The following is a 23,804-nucleotide window of genomic DNA, read 5'->3' as shown; positions in this document are numbered from 1 at the left end:
GTTTGGACGAGTGTGGAGGGGAAATGCTGGGTATTTTGGGAGAAGGGTGCTGAATATGGAGTTGCCAGGCAAGAGGAAAAGAGGAACGCCAGAGAGTAGGTTTATGGATGTGGTGAGAGAGGACATGCAGGTGGCTGGTGTGCCAGAGCAAGATGCAGCGGACAGGACAAGTCTGAAATTGGTGATCCGCTGTGGCGACCCCTAGCGGGAGCAGTTAGAAATCGGTGTCATTTCATTCAACGATTCTGTTTGTATTCATCATGCGGTTGTGCCACAGTAGAAAACGGGAGCATGTTAATCGCATCCGTCCTTCTTAAATGGACTGACTTTATCACGTCATTTTTAATCATTTCCCATTGGCTGCAGTGGCACCGCGTGACTAAAGATAGCCGACGTCTTCTTTTTAATCCCTTTGTTTTTGTACATTAAGTGAGCGATAAGACTTGTATACATCTTACTTATTTGCAGTATGCAAGAACTTTCGTTGTAGAACAATGAGCGGCATGTGGTTTGTGGTGGACCCGTCGATGGTATTTATATGTACGCGAGTGCGGCTCGCAGCTCACCTTCACACCAGTATCGCTTCTCGGCCTTTTGGCTAAGATCAAGTGTAGTATCTGTTCTTATCAGTTTAATAGCTGATACGTCTCCTATTCCGGGGACAATATATTAAATTGATTTTTGCAACAGGGATATGGAATCGGGGCTTGCTCCGTCCACTCCACGCATCGACATGGTATTGCAGTACTTCCAGGAACGGTGCACTCCTTTCGTTGTATTGAATATTAAGATATGTTTCTTCAGTTACTGTCTCAATCTGGTCGATCATTGTCTGCACGACACTCTACTTGTGTTCAGACGGATATATGTCATCTTCTTTGACGATAGCCAAGTATGTACGCCGGGAGTTTGACTATTATTAAGAATATTATCAGTCGTGGCGAGGTCACGTCGCGCTAATAACATATCTCCCGGCACTCAAGTAGTGGTTCATTTCCTTTGCGGATACATGTGTAATCCATTCACTTGTGTATTCATACTGTCCTTTCCAACCGTATTCGAACGTTTCAAGCTATAGTTAAACAACGTGGACTGACCTCTTACGTGGGATTGCAGGTCTGGACGATGAAATACAAGAGCAGAAGAGTGGTAAGACTAAAGAATGCTCATACTGGTCTAAACACTTAGCTCTATGTGTTTGGAAAGCATAATAATGCAAAGTGGGACTATTTTCGAGAGGAAGAAACAGTGGACCATGTATTACTGTATTGCCAGAAATGTGACACTCACAGTAAGAAGTTTTAAAGAATGCACACAGAGAGACTGGACAGCAAAATATCCGCAATATTGTCAAAAAAAAAATTCTTTTAAAGTCCAGATCTAAACAATTTAAAAAGACACCAGAAGGAGTTGCATCGTTTACAGAAAGCATATGACAGGGTGCCGAGAGAGGAGGCTTGGTATTGCATCAAGAAGTCGGGAGTCGGGAGTTGCAGCAACCTATATAGGAGTGGCGCAGGGTATGTGGGTAGGGAAGACTAACAGCGGTGAGTTGTGCGTTCGGAATGACAGATGGGTTCAAGGTGGAGGTGGCATTACATCAAGGACCGGCTCTGTGCACTTTCTTGTTTGCAATGGCGATGGACAGGTTGACGGGCGAGATCAGCAGGAGTCTCCGTGGACTATGATGTTTGCAGATGACATTGTGATGTGTAGCGAGAGTAGGGTGCAGGTTGAGGAGAGCCTGTAGAGGTGGCGGTATGCACTGGAAAGACGAGGAATGAACGTCAGAAGGCACAAGACGGAATACATATGAAAGGGAAGACGAGTGGAATGGTTAGGATGCAAGGAATAGAGGCGATGAAGGCGTATGAGTTTAAATACTTGGGGTCGACTTTCCAAAGTAACGAGGAGTGTAGAAGAGGGGAGAAGACGAGAGTGCAGGCAGGGTGGAGTGGGTGGAGAAGAGTGTGAGGAGTTTTTTGTGACGGAAGGGTTCCAGCAAGAGTTAAAGGGAAGCGTTACAAGATGGTTGTAAGACCAGCTATGTTATACGGTTTGGAGACAGTGACACTGATGAAAAGACAGGAGACGGAGCTGGACTGGCAGAGTTGAAGATGCTAAAGTTTTCATTATGATTGACGAAGAAGCACAGGATTAGGAAAGAGTATATTAGAGGGACAGCTCACGTTGGTCGGTTTGGAGACAAAGCAAGCGAGAGAGCCAGGATTGAGATGGTTTGGACGAGTGCGGAGGGGAAATGCTGGGTATTTTGGGAGAAGGGTGCTGAATATGGAGTTGCCAGGCAAGAGGAAAAGAGGAACGCCAGAGAGTAGGTTTATGGATGTGGTGAGAGAGGACATGCAGGTGGCTGGTGTGCCAGAGCAAGATGCAGAGGACAGGACAAGTCTGAAATTGGTGATCCGCTGTGGCGACCCCTAGCGGGAGCAGTTAGAAATCCCTGTCATTTCATTCAACGATTCTGTTTGTATGCATCATGCGGTTGTGCCACAGTAGAAAACGGGAGCATGTTAATCGCATCCGTCCTTCTTAAATGGACTGACTTTATCACGTCATTTTTAATCATTTCCCATTGGCTGCAGTGGCACCGCGTGACTAAAGATAGCCGACGTCTTCTTTTTAATCCCTTTGTTTTTGTACATTAAGTGAGCGATAAGACTTGTATACATCTTACTTATTTGCAGTATGCAAGAACTTTCGTTGTAGAACAATGAGCGGCATGTGGTTTGTGGTGGACCCGTCGATGGTATTTATATGTACGCGAGTGCGGCTCGCAGCTCACCTTCACACCAGTATCGCTTCTCGGCCTTTTGGCTAAGATCAAGTGTAGAATCTGTTCTTATCAGTTTAATATCTGATACGTCCCCTATTCCGTGGACTATATATTAAATTGATTTTTGCAACAGGGATATGGAATCGGGGCTTGCTCCGTCCACTCCACGCATCGACCTGGTATTGCAGTACTTCTAGGAACGGTGCACTCCTTTCGTTGTATTGAATATTAAGATATGTTTCTTCAGTTACTGTCACAATCGGGTCGATCATTGTCGGCACGACACTCTACTTGTGTTCAGACGGATCTATGTCATCTTCTTTGACGATAGCCAAGTATGTACTACGGGAGTTTGACTATTATTAAGAATATTATCAGTCGTGGCGAGGTCACGTCGCGCTAATAACATATCTCCCGGCACTCAAGTAGTGGTTCATTTCCTTTGCGGATACATGTGTAATCCATTCACTTGTGTATTCATACTGTCCTTTCCAACCGTATTCGAACGTTTCAAGCTATAGTTAAACAACGTGGACTGACCTCTTACGTGGGATTGCAGGTCTGGACGATGAAATACAAGAGCAGAAGAGTGGTAAGACTAAAGAATGCTCATACTGGTCTAAACACTTAGCTCTATGTGTTTGGAAAGCATAATAATGGAAAGTGGGACTATTTTCGAGAGGAAGAAACAGTGGACCATGTATTACTGTATTGCCAGAAATGTGACACTCACAGTAAGAAGTTTTAAAGAATGCACACAGAGAGACTGGACAGCAAAATATCCGCAATATTGTCAAAAAAAATTCTTTTAAAGTCCAGATCTAAACAATTTAAAAAGACACCAGAAGGAGTTGCATCGTTTACAGAAAGCATATGACAGGGTGCCTCGAGAGGAGGCTTGGTATTGCATCAAGAAGTCGGGAGTCGGGAGTTGCAGCAACCTATATAGGAGTGGCGCAGGGTATGTGGGTAGGGAAGACTAACAGCGGTGAGTTGTGCGTTCGGAATGACAGATGGGTTCAAGGTGGAGGTGGCATTACATCAAGGACCGGCTCTGTGCACTTTCTTGTTTGCAATGGCGATGGACAGGTTGACGGGGGAGATCAGCAGGAGTCTCCGTGGACTATGATGTTTGCAGATGACATTGTGATGTGTAGCGAGAGTAGGGTGCAGGTTGAGGAGAGCCTGTAGAGGTGGCGGTATGCACTGGAAAGACGAGGAATGAACGTCAGAAGGCACAAGCCGGAATACATATGAAAGGGAAGACGAGTGGAATGGTTAGGATGCAAGGAATAGAGGCGATGAAGGCGTATGAGTTTAAATACTTGGGGTCGACTTTCCAAAGTAACGGGGAGTGTAGAAGAGGGGAGAAGACGAGAGTGCAGGCAGGGTGGAGTGGGTGGAGAAGAGTGTGAGGAGTTTTTTGTGACAGAAGGGTTCCAGCAAGAGTTAAAGGGAAGCGTTACAAGATGGTTGTAAGACCAGCTATGTTATACGGTTTGGAGACAGTGACACTGATGAAAAGACAGGAGACGGAGCTGGACTGGCAGAGTTGAAGATGCTAAAGTTTTCATTATGATTGACGAAGAAGCACAGGATTAGGAAAGAGTATATTAGAGGGACAGCTCACGTTGGTCGGTTTGGAGACAAAGCAAGCGAGAGAGCCAGGATTGAGATGGTTTGGACGAGTGCGGAGGGGAAATGCTGGGTATTTTGGGAGAAGGGTGCTGAATATGGAGTTGCCAGGCAAGAGGAAAAGAGGAACGCCAGAGAGTAGGTTTATGGATGTGGTGAGAGAGGACATGCAGGTGGCTGGTGTGCCAGAGCAAGATGCAGAGGACAGGACAAGTCTGAAATTGGTGATCCGCTGTGGCGACCCCTAGCGGGAGCAGTTAGAAATCCGTGTCATTTCATTCAACGATTCTGTTTGTATGCATCATGCGGTTGTGCCACAGTAGAAAACGGGAGCATGTTAATCGCATCCGTCCTTCTTAAATGGACTGACTTTATCACGTCATTTTTAATCATTTCCCATTGGCTGCAGTGGCACCGCGTGACTAAAGATAGCCGACGTCTTCTTTTTAATCCCTTTGTTTTTGTACATTAAGTGAGCGATAAGACTTGTATACATCTTACTTATTTGCAGTATGCAAGAACTTTCGTTGTAGAACAATGAGCGGCATGTGGTTTGTGGTGGACCCGTCGATGGTATTTATATGTACGCGAGTGCGGCTCGCAGCTCACCTTCACACCAGTATCGTTTCTCGGCCTTTTGGCTAAGATCAAATGTAGTATCTGTTCTTATCAGTTTAATATCTGATACGTCCCCTATTCCGTGGACTATATATTAAATTGATTTTTGCAACAGCGATATGGAATCGGGCCCTGCTCCGTCCACTCCACGCATCGACCTGGTATTGCAGTACTTCTAGGAACGGTGCACTCCTTTCGTTGTATTGAATATTAAGATATGTTTCTTCAGTTACTGTCACAATCGGGTCAATCATTGTCGGCACGACACTCTACTTGTGTTCAGACGGATCTATGTCCTCTTCTTTGACGATAGCCAAGTATGTACGCCGGGAGTTTGAATATTATTACGAATATTATCAGTCGTGGCGAGGTCACGTCGCGCTAATAACATATATCTCCCGGCACTCAAGTAGTGGTTCATTTCCTTTGCGGATACATGTGTAATCCATTCACTTGTGTATTCATACTGTCCTTTCCAACCGTATTCGAACGTTTCAAGCTATAGTTAAACAACGTGGACTGACCTCTTACGTGGGATTGCAGGTCTGGACGATGAAATACAAGAGCAGAAGAGTGGTAAGATTAAAGAATGCTCATACTGGTCTAAACACTTAGCTCTATGTGTTTGGAAAGCATAATAATGGAAAGTGGGACTATTTTCGAGAGGAAGAAACAGTGGACCATGTATTACTGTATTGCCAGAAATGTGACACTCACAGTAAGAAGTTTTAAAGAATGCACACAGAGAGACTGGACAGCAAAATATCCGCAATATTGTCAAAAAAAAAATTCTTTTAAAGTCCAGATCTAAACAATTTAAAAAGACACCAGAAGGAGTTGCATCGTTTACAGAAAGCATATGACAGGGTGCCGAGAGAGGAGGCTTGGTATTGCATCAAGAAGTCGGGAGTCGGGAGTTGCAGCAACCTATATAGGAGTGGCGCAGGGTATGTGGGTAGGGAAGACTAACAGCGGTGAGTTGTGCGTTCGGAATGACAGATGGGTTCAAGGTGGAGGTGGCATTACATCAAGGACCGGCTCTGTGCACTTTCTTGTTTGCAATGGCGATGGACAGGTTGACGGGCGAGATCAGCAGGAGTCTCCGTGGACTATGATGTTTGCAGATGACATTGTGATGTGTAGCGAGAGTAGGGTGCAGGTTGAGGAGAGCCTGTAGAGGTGGCGGTATGCACTGGAAAGACGAGGAATGAACGTCAGAAGGCACAAGACGGAATACATATGAAAGGGAAGACGAGTGGAATGGTTAGGATGCAAGGAATAGAGGCGATGAAGGCGTATGAGTTTAAATACTTGGGGTCGACTTTCCAAAGTAACGGGGAGTGTAGAAGAGGGGAGAAGACGAGAGTGCAGGCAGGGTGGAGTGGGTGGAGAAGAGTGTGAGGAGTTTTTTGTGACAGAAGGGTTCCAGCAAGAGTTAAAGGGAAGCGTTACAAGATGGTTGTAAGACCAGCTATGTTATACGGTTTGGAGACAGTGACACTGATGAAAAGACAGGAGACGGAGCTGGACTGGCAGAGTTGAAGATGCTAAAGTTTTCATTATGATTGACGAAGAAGCACAGGATTAGGAAAGAGTATATTAGAGGGACAGCTCACGTTGGTCGGTTTGGAGACAAAGCAAGCTAGAGAGCCAGGATTGAGATGGTTTGGACGAGTGTGGAGGGGAAATGCTGGGTATTTTGGGAGAAGGGTGCTGAATATGGAGTTGCCAGGCAAGAGGAAAAGAGGAACGCCAGAGAGTAGGTTTATGGATGTGGTGAGAGAGGACATGCAGGTGGCTGGTGTGCCAGAGCAAGATGCAGCGGACAGGACAAGTCTGAAATTGGTGATCCGCTGTGGCGACCCCTAGCGGGAGCAGTTAGAAATCGGTGTCATTTCATTCAACGATTCTGTTTGTATTCATCATGCGGTTGTGCCACAGTAGAAAACGGGAGCATGTTAATCGCATCCGTCCTTCTTAAATGGACTGACTTTATCACGTCATTTTTAATCATTTCCCATTGGCTGCAGTGGCACCGCGTGACTAAAGATAGCCGACGTCTTCTTTTTAATCCCTTTGTTTTTGTACATTAAGTGAGCGATAAGACTTGTATACATCTTACTTATTTGCAGTATGCAAGAACTTTCGTTGTAGAACAATGAGCGGCATGTGGTTTGTGGTGGACCCGTCGATGGTATTTATATGTACGCGAGTGCGGCTCGCAGCTCACCTTCACACCAGTATCGCTTCTCGGCCTTTTGGCTAAGATCAAGTGTAGTATCTGTTCTTATCAGTTTAATAGCTGATACGTCTCCTATTCCGGGGACAATATATTAAATTGATTTTTGCAACAGGGATATGGAATCGGGGCTTGCTCCGTCCACTCCACGCATCGACATGGTATTGCAGTACTTCCAGGAACGGTGCACTCCTTTCGTTGTATTGAATATTAAGATATGTTTCTTCAGTTACTGTCTCAATCTGGTCGATCATTGTCTGCACGACACTCTACTTGTGTTCAGACGGATATATGTCATCTTCTTTGACGATAGCCAAGTATGTACGCCGGGAGTTTGACTATTATTAAGAATATTATCAGTCGTGGCGAGGTCACGTCGCGCTAATAACATATCTCCCGGCACTCAAGTAGTGGTTCATTTCCTTTGCGGATACATGTGTAATCCATTCACTTGTGTATTCATACTGTCCTTTCCAACCGTATTCGAACGTTTCAAGCTATAGTTAAACAACGTGGACTGACCTCTTACGTGGGATTGCAGGTCTGGACGATGAAATACAAGAGCAGAAGAGTGGTAAGACTAAAGAATGCTCATACTGGTCTAAACACTTAGCTCTATGTGTTTGGAAAGCATAATAATGCAAAGTGGGACTATTTTCGAGAGGAAGAAACAGTGGACCATGTATTACTGTATTGCCAGAAATGTGACACTCACAGTAAGAAGTTTTAAAGAATGCACACAGAGAGACTGGACAGCAAAATATCCGCAATATTGTCAAAAAAAAAATTCTTTTAAAGTCCAGATCTAAACAATTTAAAAAGACACCAGAAGGAGTTGCATCGTTTACAGAAAGCATATGACAGGGTGCCGAGAGAGGAGGCTTGGTATTGCATCAAGAAGTCGGGAGTTGCAGCAACCTATATAGGAGTGGCGCAGGGTATGTGGGTAGGGAAGACTAACAGCGGTGAGTTGTGCGTTCGGAATGACAGATGGGTTCAAGGTGGAGGTGGCATTACATCAAGGACCGGCTCTGTGCACTTTCTTGTTTGCAATGGCGATGGACAGGTTGACGGGCGAGATCAGCAGGAGTCTCCGTGGACTATGATGTTTGCAGATGACATTGTGATGTGTAGCGAGAGTAGGGTGCAGGTTGAGGAGAGCCTGTAGAGGTGGCGGTATGCACTGGAAAGACGAGGAATGAACGTCAGAAGGCACAAGACGGAATACATATGAAAGGGAAGACGAGTGGAATGGTTAGGATGCAAGGAATAGAGGCGATGAAGGCGTATGAGTTTAAATACTTGGGGTCGACTTTCCAAAGTAACGAGGAGTGTAGAAGAGGGGAGAAGACGAGAGTGCAGGCAGGGTGGAGTGGGTGGAGAAGAGTGTGAGGAGTTTTTTGTGACGGAAGGGTTCCAGCAAGAGTTAAAGGGAAGCGTTACAAGATGGTTGTAAGACCAGCTATGTTATACGGTTTGGAGACAGTGACACTGATGAAAAGACAGGAGACGGAGCTGGACTGGCAGAGTTGAAGATGCTAAAGTTTTCATTATGATTGACGAAGAAGCACAGGATTAGGAAAGAGTATATTAGAGGGACAGCTCACGTTGGTCGGTTTGGAGACAAAGCAAGCGAGAGAGCCAGGATTGAGATGGTTTGGACGAGTGCGGAGGGGAAATGCTGGGTATTTTGGGAGAAGGGTGCTGAATATGGAGTTGCCAGGCAAGAGGAAAAGAGGAACGCCAGAGAGTAGGTTTATGGATGTGGTGAGAGAGGACATGCAGGTGGCTGGTGTGCCAGAGCAAGATGCAGAGGACAGGACAAGTCTGAAATTGGTGATCCGCTGTGGCGACCCCTAGCGGGAGCAGTTAGAAATCCGTGTCATTTCATTCAACGATTCTGTTTGTATGCATCATGCGGTTGTGCCACAGTAGAAAACGGGAGCATGTTAATCGCATCCGTCCTTCTTAAATGGACTGACTTTATCACGTCATTTTTAATCATTTCCCATTGGCTGCAGTGGCACCGCGTGACTAAAGATAGCCGACGTCTTCTTTTTAATCCCTTTGTTTTTGTACATTAAGTGAGCGATAAGACTTGTATACATCTTACTTATTTGCAGTATGCAAGAACTTTCGTTGTAGAACAATGAGCGGCATGTGGTTTGTGGTGGACCCGTCGATGGTATTTATATGTACGCGAGTGCGGCTCGCAGCTCACCTTCACACCAGTATCGCTTCTCGGCCTTTTGGCTAAGATCAAGTGTAGAATCTGTTCTTATCAGTTTAATATCTGATACGTCCCCTATTCCGTGGACTATATATTAAATTGATTTTTGCAACAGGGATATGGAATCGGGGCTTGCTCCGTCCACTCCACGCATCGACCTGGTATTGCAGTACTTCTAGGAACGGTGCACTCCTTTCGTTGTATTGAATATTAAGATATGTTTCTTCAGTTACTGTCACAATCGGGTCGATCATTGTCGGCACGACACTCTACTTGTGTTCAGACGGATCTATGTCATCTTCTTTGACGATAGCCAAGTATGTACGACGGGAGTTTGACTATTATTAAGAATATTATCAGTCGTGGCGAGGTCACGTCGCGCTAATAACATATCTCCCGGCACTCAAGTAGTGGTTCATTTCCTTTGCGGATACATGTGTAATCCATTCACTTGTGTATTCATACTGTCCTTTCCAACCGTATTCGAACGTTTCAAGCTATAGTTAAACAACGTGGACTGACCTCTTACGTGGGATTGCAGGTCTGGACGATGAAATACAAGAGCAGAAGAGTGGTAAGACTAAAGAATGCTCATACTGGTCTAAACACTTAGCTCTATGTGTTTGGAAAGCATAATAATGGAAAGTGGGACTATTTTCGAGAGGAAGAAACAGTGGACCATGTATTACTGTATTGCCAGAAATGTGACACTCACAGTAAGAAGTTTTAAAGAATGCACACAGAGAGACTGGACAGCAAAATATCCGCAATATTGTCAAAAAAAATTCTTTTAAAGTCCAGATCTAAACAATTTAAAAAGACACCAGAAGGAGTTGCATCGTTTACAGAAAGCATATGACAGGGTGCCGAGAGAGGAGGCTTGGTATTGCATCAAGAAGTCGGGAGTCGGGAGTTGCAGCAACCTATATAGGAGTGGCGCAGGGTATGTGGGTAGGGAAGACTAACAGCGGTGAGTTGTGCGTTCGGAATGACAGATGGGTTCAAGGTGGAGGTGGCATTACATCAAGGACCGGCTCTGTGCACTTTCTTGTTTGCAATGGCGATGGACAGGTTGACGGGCGAGATCAGCAGGAGTCTCCGTGGACTATGATGTTTGCAGATGACATTGTGATGTGTAGCGAGAGTAGGGTGCAGGTTGAGGAGAGCCTGTAGAGGTGGCGGTATGCACTGGAAAGACGAGGAATGAACGTCAGAAGGCACAAGACGGAATACATATGAAAGGGAAGACGAGTGGAATGGTTAGGATGCAAGGAATAGAGGCGATGAAGGCGTATGAGTTTAAATACTTGGGGTCGACTTTCCAAAGTAACGAGGAGTGTAGAAGAGGGGAGAAGACGAGAGTGCAGGCAGGGTGGAGTGGGTGGAGAAGAGTGTGAGGAGTTTTTTGTGACGGAAGGGTTCCAGCAAGAGTTAAAGGGAAGCGTTACAAGATGGTTGTAAGACCAGCTATGTTATACGGTTTGGAGACAGTGACACTGATGAAAAGACAGGAGACGGAGCTGGACTGGCAGAGTTGAAGATGCTAAAGTTTTCATTATGATTGACGAAGAAGCACAGGATTAGGAAAGAGTATATTAGAGGGACAGCTCACGTTGGTCGGTTTGGAGACAAAGCAAGCGAGAGAGCCAGGATTGAGATGGTTTGGACGAGTGCGGAGGGGAAATGCTGGGTATTTTGGGAGAAGGGTGCTGAATATGGAGTTGCCAGGCAAGAGGAAAAGAGGAACGCCAGAGAGTAGGTTTATGGATGTGGTGAGAGAGGACATGCAGGTGGCTGGTGTGCCAGAGCAAGATGCAGAGGACAGGACAAGTCTGAAATTGGTGATCCGCTGTGGCGACCCCTAGCGGGAGCAGTTAGAAATCCGTGTCATTTCATTCAACGATTCTGTTTGTATGCATCATGCGGTTGTGCCACAGTAGAAAACGGGAGCATGTTAATCGCATCCGTCCTTCTTAAATGGACTGACTTTATCACGTCATTTTTAATCATTTCCCATTGGCTGCAGTGGCACCGCGTGACTAAAGATAGCCGACGTCTTCTTTTTAATCCCTTTGTTTTTGTACATTAAGTGAGCGATAAGACTTGTATACATCTTACTTATTTGCAGTATGCAAGAACTTTCGTTGTAGAACAATGAGCGGCATGTGGTTTGTGGTGGACCCGTCGATGGTATTTATATGTACGCGAGTGCGGCTCGCAGCTCACCTTCACACCAGTATCGCTTCTCGGCCTTTTGGCTAAGATCAAGTGTAGAATCTGTTCTTATCAGTTTAATATCTGATACGTCCCCTATTCCGTGGACTATATATTAAATTGATTTTTGCAACAGGGATATGGAATCGGGGCTTGCTCCGTCCACTCCACGCATCGACCTGGTATTGCAGTACTTCTAGGAACGGTGCACTCCTTTCGTTGTATTGAATATTAAGATATGTTTCTTCAGTTACTGTCACAATCGGGTCGATCATTGTCGGCACGACACTCTACTTGTGTTCAGACGGATCTATGTCATCTTCTTTGACGATAGCCAAGTATGTACGACGGGAGTTTGACTATTATTAAGAATATTATCAGTCGTGGCGAGGTCACGTCGCGCTAATAACATATCTCCCGGCACTCAAGTAGTGGTTCATTTCCTTTGCGGATACATGTGTAATCCATTCACTTGTGTATTCATACTGTCCTTTCCAACCGTATTCGAACGTTTCAAGCTATAGTTAAACAACGTGGACTGACCTCTTACGTGGGATTGCAGGTCTGGACGATGAAATACAAGAGCAGAAGAGTGGTAAGACTAAAGAATGCTCATACTGGTCTAAACACTTAGCTCTATGTGTTTGGAAAGCATAATAATGGAAAGTGGGACTATTTTCGAGAGGAAGAAACAGTGGACCATGTATTACTGTATTGCCAGAAATGTGACACTCACAGTAAGAAGTTTTAAAGAATGCACACAGAGAGACTGGACAGCAAAATATCCGCAATATTGTCAAAAAAAATTCTTTTAAAGTCCAGATCTAAACAATTTAAAAAGACACCAGAAGGAGTTGCATCGTTTACAGAAAGCATATGACAGGGTGCCTCGAGAGGAGGCTTGGTATTGCATCAAGAAGTCGGGAGTCGGGAGTTGCAGCAACCTATATAGGAGTGGCGCAGGGTATGTGGGTAGGGAAGACTAACAGCGGTGAGTTGTGCGTTCGGAATGACAGATGGGTTCAAGGTGGAGGTGGCATTACATCAAGGACCGGCTCTGTGCACTTTCTTGTTTGCAATGGCGATGGACAGGTTGACGGGGGAGATCAGCAGGAGTCTCCGTGGACTATGATGTTTGCAGATGACATTGTGATGTGTAGCGAGAGTAGGGTGCAGGTTGAGGAGAGCCTGTAGAGGTGGCGGTATGCACTGGAAAGACGAGGAATGAACGTCAGAAGGCACAAGCCGGAATACATATGAAAGGGAAGACGAGTGGAATGGTTAGGATGCAAGGAATAGAGGCGATGAAGGCGTATGAGTTTAAATACTTGGGGTCGACTTTCCAAAGTAACGGGGAGTGTAGAAGAGGGGAGAAGACGAGAGTGCAGGCAGGGTGGAGTGGGTGGAGAAGAGTGTGAGGAGTTTTTTGTGACAGAAGGGTTCCAGCAAGAGTTAAAGGGAAGCGTTACAAGATGGTTGTAAGACCAGCTATGTTATACGGTTTGGAGACAGTGACACTGATGAAAAGACAGGAGACGGAGCTGGACTGGCAGAGTTGAAGATGCTAAAGTTTTCATTATGATTGACGAAGAAGCACAGGATTAGGAAAGAGTATATTAGAGGGACAGCTCACGTTGGTCGGTTTGGAGACAAAGCAAGCGAGAGAGCCAGGATTGAGATGGTTTGGACGAGTGCGGAGGGGAAATGCTGGGTATTTTGGGAGAAGGGTGCTGAATATGGAGTTGCCAGGCAAGAGGAAAAGAGGAACGCCAGAGAGTAGGTTTATGGATGTGGTGAGAGAGGACATGCAGGTGGCTGGTGTGCCAGAGCAAGATGCAGAGGACAGGACAAGTCTGAAATTGGTGATCCGCTGTGGCGACCCCTAGCGGGAGCAGTTAGAAATCCGTGTCATTTCATTCAACGATTCTGTTTGTATGCATCATGCGGTTGTGCCACAGTAGAAAACGGGAGCATGTTAATCGCATCCGTCCTTCTTAAATGGACTGACTTTATCACGTCATTTTTAATCATTTCCCATTGGCTGCAGTGGCACCGCGTGACTAAAGATAGCCGACGTCTTCTTTTTAATCCCTTTGTTTTTGTACATTAAGTGAGCGATAAGACTTGTATACATCTTACTTATTTGCAGTATGCAAGAACTTTCGTTGTAGAACAATGAGCGGCATGTGGTTTGTGGTGGACCCGTCGATGGTATTTATATGTACGCGAGTGCGGCTCGCAGCTCACCTTCACACCAGTATCGTTTCTCGGCCTTTTGGCTAAGATCAAATGTAGTATCTGTTCTTATCAGTTTAATATCTGATACGTCCCCTATTCCGTGGACTATATATTAAATTGATTTTTGCAACAGCGATATGGAATCGGGCCCTGCTCCGTCCACTCCACGCATCGACCTGGTATTGCAGTACTTCTAGGAACGGTGCACTCCTTTCGTTGTATTGAATATTAAGATATGTTTCTTCAGTTACTGTCACAATCGGGTCAATCATTGTCGGCACGACACTCTACTTGTGTTCAGACGGATCTATGTCATCTTCTTTGACGATAGCCAAGTATGTACGCCGGGAGTTTGAATATTATTACGAATATTATCAGTCGTGGCGAGGTCACGTCGCGCTAATAACATATCTCCCGGCACTCAAGTAGTGGTTCATTTCCTTTGCGGATACATGTGTAATCCATTCACTTGTGTATTCATACTGTCCTTTCCAACCGTATTCGAACGTTTCAAGCTATAGTTAAACAACGTGGACTGACCTCTTACGTGGGATTGCAGGTCTGGACGATGAAATACAAGAGCAGAAGAGTGGTAAGACTAAAGAATGCTCATACTGGTCTAAACACTTAGCTCTATGTGTTTGGAAAGCATAATAATGGAAAGTGGGACTATTTTCGAGAGGAAGAAACAGTGGACCATGTATTACTGTATTGCCAGAAATGTGACACTCACAGTAAGAAGTTTTAAAGAATGCACACAGAGAGACTGGACAGCAAAATATCCGCAATATTGTCAAAAAAAAAATTCTTTTAAAGTCCAGATCTAAACAATTTAAAAAGACACCAGAAGGAGTTGCATCGTTTACAGAAAGCATATGACAGGGTGCCGAGAGAGGAGGCTTGGTATTGCATCAAGAAGTCGGGAGTCGGGAGTTGCAGCAACCTATATAGGAGTGGCGCAGGGTATGTGGGTAGGGAAGACTAACAGCGGTGAGTTGTGCGTTCGGAATGACAGATGGGTTCAAGGTGGAGGTGGCATTACATCAAGGACCGGCTCTGTGCACTTTCTTGTTTGCAATGGCGATGGACAGGTTGACGGGCGAGATCAGCAGGAGTCTCCGTGGACTATGATGTTTGCAGATGACATTGTGATGTGTAGCGAGAGTAGGGTGCAGGTTGAGGAGAGCCTGTAGAGGTGGCGGTATGCACTGGAAAGACGAGGAATGAACGTCAGAAGGCACAAGACGGAATACATATGAAAGGGAAGACGAGTGGAATGGTTAGGATGCAAGGAATAGAGGCGATGAAGGCGTATGAGTTTAAATACTTGGGGTCGACTTTCCAAAGTAACGAGGAGTGTAGAAGAGGGGAGAAGACGAGAGTGCAGGCAGGGTGGAGTGGGTGGAGAAGAGTGTGAGGAGTTTTTTGAGACAGAAGGGTTCCAGCAAGAGTTAAAGGGAAGCGTTACAAGATGGTTGTAAGACCAGCTATGTTATACGGTTTGGAGACAGTGACACTGATGAAAAGACAGGAGACGGAGCTGGACTGGCAGAGTTGAAGATGCTAAAGTTTTCATTATGATTGACGAAGAAGCACAGGATTAGGAAAGAGTATATTAGAGGGACAGCTCACGTTGGTCGGTTTGGAGACAAAGCAAGCGAGAGAGCCAGGATTGAGATGGTTTGGACGAGTGCGGAGGGGAAATGCTGGGTATTTTGGGAGAAGGGTGCTGAATATGGAGTTGCCAGGCAAGAGGAAAAGAGGAACGCCAGAGAGTAGGTTTATGGATGTGGTGAGAGAGGACATGCAGGTGGCTGGTGTGCCAGAGCAAGATGCAGAGGACAGGACAAGTCTGAAATTGGTGATCCGCTGTGGCGACCCCTAGCGGGAGCAGTTAGAAATCCCTGTCATTTCATTCAACGATTCTGTTTGTATGCATCATGCGGTTGTGCCACAGTAGAAAACGGGAGCATGTTAATCGCATCCGTCCTTCTTAAATGGACTGACTTTATCACGTCATTTTTAATCATTTCCCATTGGCTGCAGTGGCACCGCGTGACTAAAGATAGCCGACGTCTTCTTTTTAATCCCTTTGTTTTTGTACATTAAGTGAGCGATAAGACTTGTATACATCTTACTTATTTGCAGTATGCAAGAACTTTCGTTGTAGAGCAATGAGCGGCATGTGGTTTGTGGTGGACCCGTCGATGGTATTTATATGTACGCGAGTGCGGCTCGCAGCTCACCTTCACACCAGTATCGCTTCTCGGCCTTTTGGCTAAGATCAAGTGTAGCATCTGTTCTTATCAGTTTAATATCTGATACGTCCCCTATTCCGTGGACTATATATTAAATTGATTTTTGCAACAGGGATATGGAATCGGGGCTTGCTCCGCCCACTCCACGCATCGACCTGGTATTGCAGTACTTCTAGGAACGGTGCACTCCTCTCGTTGTATTGAATATTAAGATATGTTTCTTCAGTTACTGTCACAATCGGGTCCATCATTGTCGGCACGACACTCTACTTGTGTTCAGACGGATCTATGTCATCTTCTTTGACGATAGCCAAGTATGTACGCCGGGAGTTTGACTATTATTAAGAATATTATCAGTCGTGGCGAGGTCACGTCGCGCTAATAACATATCTCCCGGCACTCAAGTAGTGGTTCATTTCCTTTGCGGATACATGTGTAATCCATTCACTTGTGTATTCATACTGTCCTTTCCAACCGTATTCGAACGTTTCAAGCTATAGTTAAACAACGTGGACTGACCTCTTACGTGGGATTGCAGGTCTGGACGATGAAATACAAGAGCAGAAGAGTGGTAAGACTAAAGAATGCTCATACTGGTCTAAACACTTAGCTCTATGTGTTTGGAAAGCATAATAATGGAAAGTGGGACTATTTTCGAGAGGAAGAAACAGTGGACCATGTATTACTGTATTGCCAGAAATGTGACACTCACAGTAAGAAGTTTTAAAGAATGCACACAGAGAGACTGGACAGCAAAATATCCGCAATATTGTCAAAAAAAAATTCTTTTAAAGTCCAGATCTAAACAATTTAAAAAGACACCAGAAGGAGTTGCATCGTTTACAGAAAGCATATGACAGGGTGCCGAGAGAGGAGGCTTGGTATTGCATCAAGAAGTCGGGAGTCGGGAGTTGCAGCAACCTATATAGGAGTGGCGCAGGGTATGTGGGTAGGGAAGACTAACAGCGGTGAGTTGTGCGTTCGGAATGACAGATGGGTTCAAGGTGGAGGTGGCATTACATCAAGGACCGGCTCTGTGCACTTTCTTGTTTGCAATGGCGATGGACAGGTTGACGGGCGAGATCAGCAGGAGTCTCCGTGGACTATGATGTTTGCAGATGACATTGTGATGTGTAGCGAGAGTAGGGTGCAGGTTGAGGAGAGCCTGTAGAGGTGGCGGTATGCACTGGAAAGACGAGGAATGAACGTCAGAAGGCACAAGCCGGAATACATATGAAAGGGAAGACGAGTGGAATGGTTAGGATGCAAGGAATAGAGGCGATGACGGCGTATGAGTTTAAATACTTGGGGTCGACTTTCCAAAGTAACGAGGAGTGTAGAAGAGGGGAGAAGACGAGAGTGCAGGCAGGGTGGAGTGGGTGGAGAAGAGTGTGAGGAGTTTTTTGTGACGGAAGGGTTCCAGCAAGAGTTAAAGGGAAGCGTTACAAGATGGTTGTAAGACCAGCTATGTTATACGGTTTGGAGACAGTGACACTGATGAAAAGACAGGAGACGGAGCTGGACTGGCAGAGTTGAAGATGCTAAAGTTTTCATTATGATTGACGAAGAAGCACAGGATTAGGAAAGAGTATATTAGAGGGACAGCTCACGTTGGTCGGTTTGGAGACAAAGCAAGTGAGAGAGCCAGGATTGAGATGGTTTGGACGAGTGCGGAGGGGAAATGCTGGGTATTTTGGGAGAAGGGTGCTGAATATGGAGTTGCCAGGCAAGAGGAAAAGAGGAACGCCAGAGAGTAGGTTTATGGATGTGGTGAGAGAGGACATGCAGGTGGCTGGTGTGCCAGAGCAAGATGCAGAGGACAGGACAAGTCTGAAATTGGTGATCCGCTGTGGCAACCCCTAGCGGGAGCAGTTAGAAATCCGTGTCATTTCATTCAACGATTCTGTTTGTATGCATCATGCGGTTGTGCCACAGTAGAAAACGGGAGCATGTTAATCGCATCCGTCCTTCTTAAATGGACTGACTTTATCACGTCATTTTTAATCATTTCCCATTGGCTGCAGTGGCACCGCGTGACTAAAGATAGCCGACGTCTTCTTTTTAATCCCTTTGTTTTTGTACATTAAGTGAGCGATAAGACTTGTATACATCTTACTTATTTGCAGTATGCAAGAACTTTCGTTGTAGAGCAATGAGCGGCATGTGGTTTGTGGTGGACCCGTCGATGGTATTTATATGTACGCGAGTGCGGCTCGCAGCTCACCTTCACACCAGTATCGCTTCTCGGCCTTTTGGCTAAGATCAAGTGTAGTATCTGTTCTTATCAGTTTAATATCTGATACGTCCCCTATTCCGTGGACTATATATTAAATTGATTTTTGCAACAGGGATATGGAATCGGGGCTTGCTCCGTCCACTCCACGCATCGACCTGGTATTGCAGTACTTCTAGGAACGGTGCACTCCTTTCGTTGTATTGAATATTAAGATATGTTTCTTCAGTTACTGTCACAATCGGGTCCATCATTGTCGGCACGACACTCTACTTGTGTTCAGACGGATCTATGTCATCTTCTTTGACGATAGCCAAGTATGTACGCCGGGAGTTTGACTATTATTAAGAATATTATCAGTCGTGGCGAGGTCACGTCGCGCTAATAACATATCTCCCGGCACTCAAGTAGTGGTTCATTTCCTTTGCGGATACATGTGTAATCCATTCACTTGTGTATTCATACTGTCCTTTCCAACCGTATTCGAACGTTTCAAGCTATAGTTAAACAACGTGGACTGACCTCTTACGTGGGATTGCAGGTCTGGACGATGAAATACAAGAGCAGAAGAGTGGTAAGACTAAAGAATGCTCATACTGGTCTAAACACTTAGCTCTATGTGTTTGGAAAGCATAATAATGGAAAGTGGGACTATTTTCGAGAGGAAGAAACAGTGGACCATGTATTACTGTATTGCCAGAAATGTGACACTCACAGTAAGAAGTTTTAAAGAATGCACACAGAGAGACTGGACAGCAAAATATCCGCAATATTGTCAAAAAAAAATTCTTTTAAAGTCCAGATCTAAACAATTTAAAAAGACACCAGAAGGAGTTGCATCGTTTACAGAAAGCATATGACAGGGTGCCGAGAGAGGAGGCTTGGTATTGCATCAAGAAGTCGGGAGTCGGGAGTTGCAGCAACCTATATAGGAGTGGCGCAGGGTATGTGGGTAGGGAAGACTAACAGCGGTGAGTTGTGCGTTCGGAATGACAGATGGGTTCAAGGTGGAGGTGGCATTACATCAAGGACCGGCTCTGTGCACTTTCTTGTTTGCAATGGCGATGGACAGGTTGACGGGCGAGATCAGCAGGAGTCTCCGTGGACTATGATGTTTGCAGATGACATTGTGATGTGTAGCGAGAGTAGGGTGCAGGTTGAGGAGAGCCTGTAGAGGTGGCGGTATGCACTGGAAAGACGAGGAATGAACGTCAGAAGGCACAAGCCGGAATACATATGAAAGGGAAGACGAGTGGAATGGTTAGGATGCAAGGAATAGAGGCGATGACGGCGTATGAGTTTAAATACTTGGGGTCGACTTTCCAAAGTAACGGGGAGTGTAGAAGAGGGGAGAAGACGAGAGTGCAGGCAGGGTGGAGTGGGTGGAGAAGAGTGTGAGGAGTTTTTTGTGACGGAAGGGTTCCAGCAAGAGTTAAAGGGAAGCGTTACAAGATGGTTGTAAGACCAGCTATGTTATACGGTTTGGAGACAGTGACACTGATGAAAAGACAGGAGACGGAGCTGGACTGGCAGAGTTGAAGATGCTGAAGTTTTCATTATGATTGACGAAGAAGCACAGGATTAGGAAAGAGTATATTAGAGGGACAGCTCACGTTGGTCGGTTTGGAGACAAAGCAAGCGAGAGAGCCAGGATTGAGATGGTTTGGACGAGTGCGGAGGGGAAATGCTGGGTATTTTGGGAGAAGGGTGCTGAATATGGAGTTGCCAGGCAAGAGGAAAAGAGGAACGCCAGAGAGTAGGTTTATGGATGTGGTGAGAGAGGACATGCAGGTGGCTGGTGTGCCAGAGCAAGATGCAGAGGACAGGACAAGTCTGAAATTGGTGATCCGCTGTGGCGACCCCTAGCGGGAACAGTTAGAAATCCCTGTCATTTCATTCAACGATTCTGTTTGTATGCATCATGCGGTTGTGCCACAGTAGAAAACGGGAGCATGTTAATCGCATCCGTCCTTCTTAAATGGACTGACTTTATCACGTCATTTTTAATCATTTCCCATTGGCTGCAGTGGCACCGCGTGACTAAAGATAGCCGACGTCTTCTTTTTAATCCCTTTGTTTTTGTACATTAAGTGAGCGATAAGACTTGTATACATCTTACTTATTTGCAGTATGCATGAACTTTCGTTGTAGAACAATGAGCGGCATGTGGTTTGTGGTGGACCCGTCGATGGTATTTATATGTACGCGAGTGCGGCTCGCAGCTCACCTTCACACCAGTATCGCTTCTCGGCCTTTTGGCTAAGATCAAGTGTAGTATCTGTTATTATCAGTTTAATATCTGATACGTCCCCTATTCCGTGGACTATATATTAAATTGATTTTTGCAACAGGGATATGGAATCGGGGCTTGCTCCGTCCACTCCACGCATCGACCTGGTATTGCAGTACTTCTAGGAACGGTGCACTCCTTTCGTTGTATTGAATATTAAGATATGTTTCTTCAGTTACTGTCACAATCGGGTCCATCATTGTCGGCACGACACTCTACTTGTGTTCAGACGGATCTATGTCATCTTCTTTGACGATAGCCAAGTATGTACGCCGGGAGTTTGACTATTATTAAGAATATTATCAGTCGTGGCGAGGTCACGTCGCGCTAATAACATATCTCCCGGCACTCAAGTAGTGGTTCATTTCCTTTGCGGATACATGTGTAATCCATTCACTTGTGTATTCATACTGTCCTTTCCAACCGTATTCGAACGTTTCAAGCTATAGTTAAACAACGTGGACTGACCTCTTACGTGGGATTGCAGGTCTGGACGATGAAATACAAGAGCAGAAGAGTGGTAAGACTAAAGAATGCTCATACTGGTCTAAACACTTAGCTCTATGTGTTTGGAAAGCATAATAATGGAAAGTGGGACTATTTTCGAGAGGAAGAAACAGTGGACCATGTATTACTGTATTGCCAGAAATGTGACACTCACAGTAAGAAGTTTTAAAGAATGCACACAGAGAGACTGGACAGCAAAATATCCGCAATATTGTCAAAAAAAAATTCTTTTAAAGTCCAGATCTAAACAATTTAAAAAGACACCAGAAGGAGTTGCATCGTTTACAGAAAGCATATGACAGGGTGCCGAGAGAGGAGGCTTGGTATTGCATCAAGAAGTCGGGAGTCGGGAGTTGCAGCAACCTATATAGGAGTGGCGCAGGGTATGTGGGTAGGGAAGACTAACAGCGGTGAGTTGTGCGTTCGGAATGACAGATGGGTTCAAGGTGGAGGTGGCATTACATCAAGGACCGGCTCTGTGCACTTTCTTGTTTGCAATGGCGATGGACAGGTTGACGGGCGAGATCAGCAGGAGTCTCCGTGGACTATGATGTTTGCAGATGACATTGTGATGTGTAGCGAGAGTAGGGTGCAGGTTGAGGAGAGCCTGTAGAGGTGGCGGTATGCACTGGAAAGACGAGGAATGAACGTCAGAAGGCACAAGCCGGAATACATATGAAAGGGAAGACGAGTGGAATGGTTAGGATGCAAGGAATAGAGGCGATGACGGCGTATGAGTTTAAATACTTGGGGTCGACTTTCCAAAGTAACGGGGAGTGTAGAAGAGGGGAGAAGACGAGAGTGCAGGCAGGGTGGAGTGGGTGGAGAAGAGTGTGAGGAGTTTTTTGTGACGGAAGGGTTCCAGCAAGAGTTAAAGGGAAGCGTTACAAGATGGTTGTAAGACCAGCTATGTTATACGGTTTGGAGACAGTGACACTGATGAAAAGACAGGAGACGGAGCTGGACTGGCAGAGTTGAAGATGCTAAAGTTTTCATTATGATTGACGAAGAAGCACAGGATTAGGAAAGAGTATATTAGAGGGACAGCTCACGTTGGTCGGTTTGGAGACAAAGCAAGCGAGAGAGCCAGGATTGAGATGGTTTGGACGAGTGTGGAGGGGAAATGCTGGGTATTTTGGGAGAAGGGTGCTGAATATGGAGTTGCCAGGCAAGAGGAAAAGAGGAACGCCAGAGAGTAGGTTTATGGATGTGGTGAGAGAGGACATGCAGGTGGCTGGTGTGCCAGAGCAAGATGCAGAGGACAGGACAAGTCTGAAATTGGTGATCCGCTGTGGCGACCCCTAGCGGGAGCAGTTAGGAATCCGTGTCATTTCATTCAACGATTCTGTTTGTATGCATCATGCGGTTGTGCCACAGTAGAAAACGGGAGCATGTTAATCGCATCCGTCCTTCTCAAATGGACTGACTTTATCACGTCATTTTTAATCATTTCCCATTGGCTGCAGTGGCACCGCGTGACTAAAGATAGCCGACGTCTTCTTTTTAATCCCTTTGTTTTTGTACATTAAGTGAGCGATAAGACTTGTATACATCTTACTTATTTGCAGTATGCATGAACTTTCGTTGTAGAACAATGAGCGGCATGTGGTTTGTGGTGGACCCGTCGATGGTATTTATATGTACGCGAGTGCGGCTCGCAGCTCACCTTCACACCAGTATCGTTTCTCGGCCTTTTGGCTAAGATCAAATGTAGTATCTGTTCTTATCAGTTTAATATCTGATACGTTCCCTATTCCGTGGACTATATATTAAATTGATTTTTGCAACAGGGATATGGAATTGGGGCTTGCTCCGTCCACTCCACGCATCGACATGGTATTGCAGTACTTCTAGGAACGGTGCACTCCTTTCGTTGTATTGAATATTAAGATATGTTTCTTCAGTTACTGTCACAATCGGGTCAATCATTGTCGGCACGACACTCTACTTGTGTTCAGACGGATCTATGTCCTCTTCTTTGACGATAGCCAAGTATGTACGCCGGGAGTTTGACTATTATTAAGAATATTATCAGTCGTGGCGAGGTCACGTCGCGCTAACAACATATATCTCCCGGCACTCAAGTAGTGGTTCATTTCCTTTGCGGATACATGTGTAATCCATTCACTTGTGTATTCATACTGTCCTTTCCAACCGTATTCGAACGTTTCAAGCTATAGTTAAACAACGTGGACTGACCTCTTACGTGGGATTGCAGGTCTGGACGATGAAATACAAGAGCAGAAGAGTGGTAAGACTAAAGAATGCTCATACTGGTCTAAACACTTAGCTCTATGTGTTTGGAAAGCATAATAATGGAAAGTGGGACTATTTTCGAGAGGAAGAAACAGTGGACCATGTATTACTGTATTGCCAGAAATGTGACACTCACAGTAAGAAGTTTTAAAGAATGCACACAGAGAGACTGGACAGCAAAATATCCGCAATATTGTCAAAAAAAAAAATTCTTTTAAAGTCCAGATCTAAACAATTTAAAAAGACACCAGAAGGAGTTGCATCGTTTACAGAAAGCATATGACAGGGTGCC

At 45.3% G+C, this 23,804-nt stretch overlaps 11 non-coding genes across 11 annotated transcripts; all 11 read left to right on the top strand.

Annotated features, from left to right (window-relative positions):
* Positions 1-578: 578 nt before the first annotated feature.
* Positions 579-770, top strand: LOC130125755 (U2 spliceosomal RNA). The gene has a single exon (XR_008811602.1). It is a non-coding gene; the product is annotated as a U2 spliceosomal RNA (small nuclear RNA).
* A 2,045-nt stretch (positions 771-2,815) lies between these two features.
* Positions 2,816-3,007, top strand: LOC130125790 (U2 spliceosomal RNA). The gene has a single exon (XR_008811636.1). It is a non-coding gene; the product is annotated as a U2 spliceosomal RNA (small nuclear RNA).
* Positions 3,008-5,050: 2,043 nt separating this feature from the next.
* LOC130125814 (U2 spliceosomal RNA) lies at positions 5,051-5,242 on the top strand. Its single transcript, XR_008811658.1, has one exon. It is a non-coding gene; the product is annotated as a U2 spliceosomal RNA (small nuclear RNA).
* Positions 5,243-7,289: 2,047 nt separating this feature from the next.
* On the top strand, positions 7,290-7,481 carry LOC130125754 (U2 spliceosomal RNA). Its single transcript, XR_008811601.1, has one exon. It is a non-coding gene; the product is annotated as a U2 spliceosomal RNA (small nuclear RNA).
* Positions 7,482-9,519: 2,038 nt separating this feature from the next.
* On the top strand, positions 9,520-9,711 carry LOC130125789 (U2 spliceosomal RNA). The gene has a single exon (XR_008811635.1). It is a non-coding gene; the product is annotated as a U2 spliceosomal RNA (small nuclear RNA).
* Positions 9,712-11,754: 2,043 nt separating this feature from the next.
* On the top strand, positions 11,755-11,946 carry LOC130125788 (U2 spliceosomal RNA). Its single transcript, XR_008811634.1, has one exon. It is a non-coding gene; the product is annotated as a U2 spliceosomal RNA (small nuclear RNA).
* Positions 11,947-13,989: 2,043 nt separating this feature from the next.
* LOC130125813 (U2 spliceosomal RNA) lies at positions 13,990-14,181 on the top strand. Its single transcript, XR_008811657.1, has one exon. It is a non-coding gene; the product is annotated as a U2 spliceosomal RNA (small nuclear RNA).
* A 2,045-nt stretch (positions 14,182-16,226) lies between these two features.
* LOC130125791 (U2 spliceosomal RNA) lies at positions 16,227-16,418 on the top strand. Its single transcript, XR_008811637.1, has one exon. It is a non-coding gene; the product is annotated as a U2 spliceosomal RNA (small nuclear RNA).
* Positions 16,419-18,462: 2,044 nt separating this feature from the next.
* LOC130125758 (U2 spliceosomal RNA) lies at positions 18,463-18,654 on the top strand. Its single transcript, XR_008811606.1, has one exon. It is a non-coding gene; the product is annotated as a U2 spliceosomal RNA (small nuclear RNA).
* Positions 18,655-20,698: 2,044 nt separating this feature from the next.
* LOC130125799 (U2 spliceosomal RNA) lies at positions 20,699-20,890 on the top strand. The gene has a single exon (XR_008811645.1). It is a non-coding gene; the product is annotated as a U2 spliceosomal RNA (small nuclear RNA).
* A 2,044-nt stretch (positions 20,891-22,934) lies between these two features.
* On the top strand, positions 22,935-23,126 carry LOC130125810 (U2 spliceosomal RNA). The gene has a single exon (XR_008811654.1). It is a non-coding gene; the product is annotated as a U2 spliceosomal RNA (small nuclear RNA).
* The last annotated feature ends 678 nt before the right edge of the window (positions 23,127-23,804 follow it).

This window comes from Lampris incognitus, chromosome 15, assembly GCF_029633865.1.
Source record: "Lampris incognitus isolate fLamInc1 chromosome 15, fLamInc1.hap2, whole genome shotgun sequence".
NCBI lineage: Eukaryota > Metazoa > Chordata > Actinopteri > Lampriformes > Lampridae > Lampris > Lampris incognitus.
Note: the sequence above shows the minus strand (reverse complement) of the source record. Positions and strands in the feature narration are given on the sequence as shown.